Source organism: Manis pentadactyla, chromosome Y (genome assembly GCF_030020395.1).
Source record: "Manis pentadactyla isolate mManPen7 chromosome Y, mManPen7.hap1, whole genome shotgun sequence".
NCBI lineage: Eukaryota > Metazoa > Chordata > Mammalia > Pholidota > Manidae > Manis > Manis pentadactyla.
The window spans coordinates 7,943,837-7,949,836 of NC_080039.1; the positions used below are offsets into that span (position 1 = coordinate 7,943,837).

The following is a 6,000-nucleotide window of genomic DNA, read 5'->3' on the forward strand; positions in this document are numbered from 1 at the left end:
ATTCTATTTTCTAGAGCAGCTGCACCATTTTGCATTCCCACACAGTGTAATGCATGAGGGTTCTAATTTACCCTAATTTCTCCAAGTCCTCACCAGCACTTGTTGCTTTTTTTCCTTCAATAGTAAACATTCTGATGGGTGTGAGGGGATAGCTCATTGTGGTTTTGATTTGCACTTCCCTAATGATTAGTGAAGTAATATTTTAATCTTAGCGTATGCTTGAGCATATGACCATCTTTTCTTATGCTTTTTGGCTACTTGTATACTATATTTGGAAACATATCTATTCAAGTCCTTTGAACATTTTTTAAGTAGGTATTTTGTTGTTCTAGTTCTTTATATATTCTGTATATTGACCTTTATCAGATATGTGATTCACAAATATTTTCTCCTGTTTTGTAGGTTTTCTTTTCACTCAGTTGATTGTGTCTTTACATGCACAGAAGTTTTTATTTTTGATATAGTCCAATTTATCTATTTTTGTTGCCCATGCTTTTAGTGGCTCCTAGTGCATGTTTTAATAACAGTTTTATTGAGATACAATTCATATGCCACAAAATTCACCCTTTTAAAGTGTACAGTGCAGTATTTTTTAGTATATTCGCCGTGTTGTGCAACTCTCACCACTCTAATTTAAGAACATGTGTCACTCCAAAGAGAAACCCTATACCTATTAGCTGTCACTCCTCATTCTCACCAACACTACCCCCAGCTCTAACTAATCCACATTCTATCTACATAGATTTGCCTATTCTAGAGATTTCTGATATATTTTTAAATTAAAATTAATTTGTAGTTTTTCCCCTATGTATCAAAATATCATGCTTTCAAAGTTCAACTTAAATGAATATTTTACTTCCCTGCCGTATCTTTTCATTATGTTATCAGTATGAACTTGGACTTCCTTTGGTAATATGCTTATTTTAATTATGTGAGTGTTATTTATGTCTGTGGAGAAGTCCTATTAAGATGACCACCACCAAAGAGGCCTGAAAAACAGTGGGTTGACTCTTGTATCCACCTTTGATATTTTCTTTGTTGTAGCAAGTGTGGTATTTTTTCTAAACAGGTCAGGAATATCCTGCTATAGTAGAATTTGCACCTTTCCAAAAAGCTGCAAAAAAAGAAGACTAAGAAAAGAGTTACCAAAGTTGGGACTATCGATGATGGTACAGTATAGTTCTAGTTATGTAAAGCTATTGCATTGGGTTTTGAAAATACATTACCTTTGTGGGAATTAATTGGACTCCAGTCTTTTAAATAGTGAAACATGGAATAAAGTTCATGAGAAATGTAATTCACTGATGAAAACTTTGCTTAATTGTTAGAATGTAGGTGGGGTTCCTCTATAATTTCCACTCTCTTTGGCTGGTAGCATTTCATTCCTCCACAATTAAGCAATCTATTGCTGTCTTTTGAGCAGTAAATCAGCTTAGGTATTTTGATTAGAACACAGTGGAAAAATTCAGATGTTTCAAAGTATAGCAACTCCTTAACGCCTTTTATTACCATTTTTATGATAATATTTTTGACTTCTGGTTTCCATTATTCTTATAAAGAGGAGGAATTACCATTGAGAGCTGTGATAGAAAATGTTCTGTACTCAAGTAAGTTAACATAAAGTAGATGAAGTGGCCAGTCCTATTTTCTCTGTTTTAAATATGCAGTTAACTGCATGCCTAGGAATTACATTTAACTGAAATACAGGAACTGAAAAACTAATAATTGCCTTTTAAGGTAAACTGGATCCAGATTCTGAGCTCTCCATAATTTGTTATGTTGGATAAGGACTTAGCTGCAGTATTTTTTGTATCACACTGCTATTTTAGAATCATCTAATTTTATTTTTGTTATTTACTACTATAATGGTTATTTTGTAGAAAAAACAAAAGACTCAAGACACCATTGCTTATTGGTTGTATCACAGATTCAGGCCTGGAAGACCAGATCAAGTAACATGCTCCAGAGTGCATAGAAACTCCCAAGTATAAGCAATAGGGTGACTCGGGTTTGTTACCCTTTCTGATGTCAGACATATCTAGGAAAGAACTCCAGGAATTAACATCACCTCCAGTGCCACAGCTAGGACATACACCCAATTTATCTTTTTGCTGAACAACTGAGTTGCATTTGTTGAGTTCACTTAAACTGAGATATACCCATACAGGAATTGCTACATGCTTATACATAGTACCCTCTGAAGTTCCCATAACTGACTTTCAGTTCTCCCATAAGTGTGACTGATTAGTAGGAATAGTGCATTTTAAAAGCCAACTAACAACCCTGGAAGTTCTGTTTTAATGTGCTGTGTCTCATTTTCCCTGACCCCATGTTAGTCCCACACTCCCTTAGTGGATATCAGGAGTTCTGAGAGTTAAGTGACCAGTAAAGCTCTAAAAGGTTTATCTTTTGGGTATGGTTAGGTTGGTTTTCAATCTTCAGTGAAGTAGAAAATTACCACCTTTGATAAACATCCTAGGTAATATTTCCTATTTTGTTTACTTAAAACAATTATTTAGATCCAGAATATAGAACATTTTTGGAATGTTATGTTGCAGATAATGAGAAAATAACATCTACTCCAGAGACACTGCTAGAGGAAATGGAAGCAAAAAATAGAGAATTAATAGGTAAGTGGGCAGGAGGAGTTAAAGCATTCTTTTTCCTCAGAAGACCTGTGTGACTCCCACTTCCATCCTAGCTTAGCTGTGTGGCCACTGGGAAGGCACTAAGTTCCTTGAAACTGTGTTTCTTCTACTGTAAAATGAGAATGATAATACCAGCCTCACAGGATGAGAATGCATTGGTAAGAGGGGAGAAATTCTCTGTGACCTTAATTTAGTGCCACACAAATGAACATAAGTATAAAAAGTTAAGAGACTCACGGGACCTTTAGATTTTGGTAAGCCTTTGAACATCAATTGGTGTTTTCTTCTAATAAACTCACATTCCTAAAAATTTTTTCTTGACCTGAAAATATCAAAAAATGAAATGAGGTACTGCAAAATTGAAAACCACTTAAGAAATTCTAGTTTGGATGTTGGTTTCTAATACACTGTTGCTAATGTATCAGCTCTAAACCTAAGCATAGCCTCTGACACAGGATTTGTACTCCTAGGAATTCATCCAAAGGAAGTGTGTTTTCAAAACGCTAGCTCTGAGACTAAATAGCATTGTTCAGAATATTGAAAAATGAAATAAATATTATTCTAAAACTTGGTTTTTATTAATGGATGCATAGTATAAGCTTATCTCTAATGTTACAATGAATTTACAGAAATGGAAATAGGTGTCAAAAGGATATTTTAGTCCCTTCTTCCAATTTCTTCCCAGTTGAACAAATTTATAGTGACATATGAAAAAAATAGAATATCTTTTGTGCTTAACTCTCACTGACACTGGGAATTTCTCTTTTGAAATAATTGTACTGTTTTCATTTGAATTTCTTCACTTTTTCAGAAGTATTTTAAACCTTCACAATTGAAATAGAATACTGTAAGACATCTGTTTGACAGTATAGCTGTGAACTTTCTGTTAAGGGGTCTTATTTTCCCACCTTGGTGGTTGTCAGGGAATGTCAGAAAATGGAATCCTTTCTAGGGGTTGATAAGTATTATTAATAATATGTTTACATTTATGTAGCTAAAAAGACAACCCCACTTTTGAGTTTCCTGAAAAGACAAGTAGGTAAACCTTTTGTTTTTATAGTTTTCTCAATACTTTTATATATTGTTTGCATTCTGTAAATGTAAGAGCATTGGGATACTATAGGATAAATAGTTTCTTTTTCTACCATTATTCTGTAAAGATTTAGCTCATTGGCTTCACTCTCTGGCCTTTTCCTTCACTCTGGTTGTTGGACCAGGGATTCACTCTGCAAACCCAGAGAGTCCACTCTCTTGATTTTTTGAAAATTTCTGGAAATAGCACAAGGCAGCAGTAGGAGACTCTGCCACTAGCAGGCCTTGGTCTTAATTCTCTCTCATGTTCTGAATGGGGTGGGGAGGGGGTAAAGGAGATAGAATGCCACTTGTAGAACACAGGAAGGAAAGATGATCCATTTTAGTGGGTGCACATCATACCTTTGGGATTGAGTTTTTGGTGATGATTATCTTGTTTGAAGGCTTGTGTTGATATTTCTTTCTAGAGAATGAGAGAAAAAAAGAAGAAAGGAGGAGACAAGAAATAGAAAGAGAAAGACAAAGAGAAGAAGAGAGGATAAACTGGAAAGAAGAAGAGAAACAAAAAAGGAAAGATAGAGAAAAGTTAAGGAAGATAGTGTTCCAGAAAGGGACAATTTAAATGATGAACCAAAGATTAAGTTATGAAAATAACTTAAAGTGAATGCATGTTGCTGAAAATTGCATGTATTTACTTCTTTATATACGCATGCACCTTGTGTTGGTGTAAATAGTGTTTTGGTTTTGGTTTTGTCTTTTTGGGAGGGGGAGGTAAACCAATAGAAATCTTTCCTATAACATTCTTTTTTTTTAGTTTAAGATAATTTTAAAGGATTTTGTAGTTTACATATTCGGTGCAGATCTGTATTATTTTTACCATTGAAGATACTCACTTTTTGGATTATTGTTCTCTATTCTTCATAAATAAAGGCTTAGGGCTGGCCGGCATGAATTACAGGTTTTTATTCAGCTTTTCCTTCATATTTGATACATGAAGTTGCCTCATCTGTTTGTTTTCCACTGTCTTCAGGTTCACAGGTTCCTGTTACAAGCTGTGAATCAGAAAAATGTAAGGACCAAGTACATGATACAGACCACCTACAATCATGCCTCACACCCAGGTCTTCGTTAAACCCTTTTGGTGTTGATGGTAGTCTTACCTGTAGAAAACCCATTCAGACTGACTTGAGGCTTCTTAAAGCTTAACTGCTGTAAATTTTTAATTTAGAGAAAGCCCAGATGACTTCCTGATATGCTGTGTACCCAGAAGCTTCACCAATAGACAGTTAGAGGACAACCATGCATACATAGCTCTTTGTCTTCTGTTTATGTGCCTACCATAACTAGCCTCCCTGTGGGAATACTAGGGAGAAATATCCTGCATTCCCTGCTTTCCCTTCTCACGATTCCCCCCATTATGTTCTTGCATCTACCTGGGAATCTGTGAGCAGCAGACTGTGATTAATGCATTGCACTTAGGAAGGGAAAAACTTGTAGAAAGCTCCCAGCCTTACTGCTTCCCTTCTGAGGGCATGGCTTAGGCAGCTCTTGCTCCAAAAAATTTCCTGGTGTAGTACTAAGACCTACCATGTCAGAGAAAGAAAATGTGCCACAGAGATGGTAACAGGGTCTCCTACCATCTCAGAATATAGTTTATGTGGCTAGGGTTCCCCAAGGCTCTCCAGGACTCATTGGTGGCAGGGTGTGGAGGTTCCCATTTAATTCTTTCTAGCAGTCGCTCTGTCTGCCGTGCCACAAGTGACCTGACTTGCTATTCTTAACCATAGCAAGACAGGAGGTAGAGACAGCTGTGCTACAGATGTTCATTAAAGTTCTTATTAGCGTAATGAGCACCTTGGCTTCTAACAAAGATGTCCATTAGAGAAATAAGAACACTTCCAGTGAAACCTGAACATGGTAGCCTCACTTTACAATGGTGCTTTCTTAGTGTTGGACTTGTCATTTGCAGCGGCTGTGCTGAAACACCTCGTGCTTAAGTCTTGTGTGATTTGCCTTTTGCTTGGTGACTCGTGTGAAGCCTTCACCCTGAGATGAGCCTATGTATGTATGAAGCCTTCACTCTGAGACATGAAATTCTTTGATTTTGCCTAAGAATCTCTCTGAATATCCAACACTAGGGGGTGTTCTAGAGAGATTTATAGCAGTAGTGTGAGAAAATGTTTCTTAGCAATTTGGACTTTGTAAACCATATTTACTTTGGAATTGCATTCTGTCATATCTTTATGACACTGAATAGAGTTCCTGCTCAGTACAGATGGGACTTCACTGTTCCATTGTATGAGGTATTTTAATTTTTAAA

At 36.2% G+C, this 6,000-nt stretch overlaps 1 pseudogene; it reads left to right on the plus strand.

Moving 5' to 3' along the window:
- The window catches only part of LOC130682201 (regulator of nonsense transcripts 3B-like), a 41,883-nt pseudogene extending 37,071 nt beyond the window's left edge, over nt 1–4,812 (plus strand).
- The last annotated feature ends 1,188 nt before the right edge of the window (nt 4,813–6,000 follow it).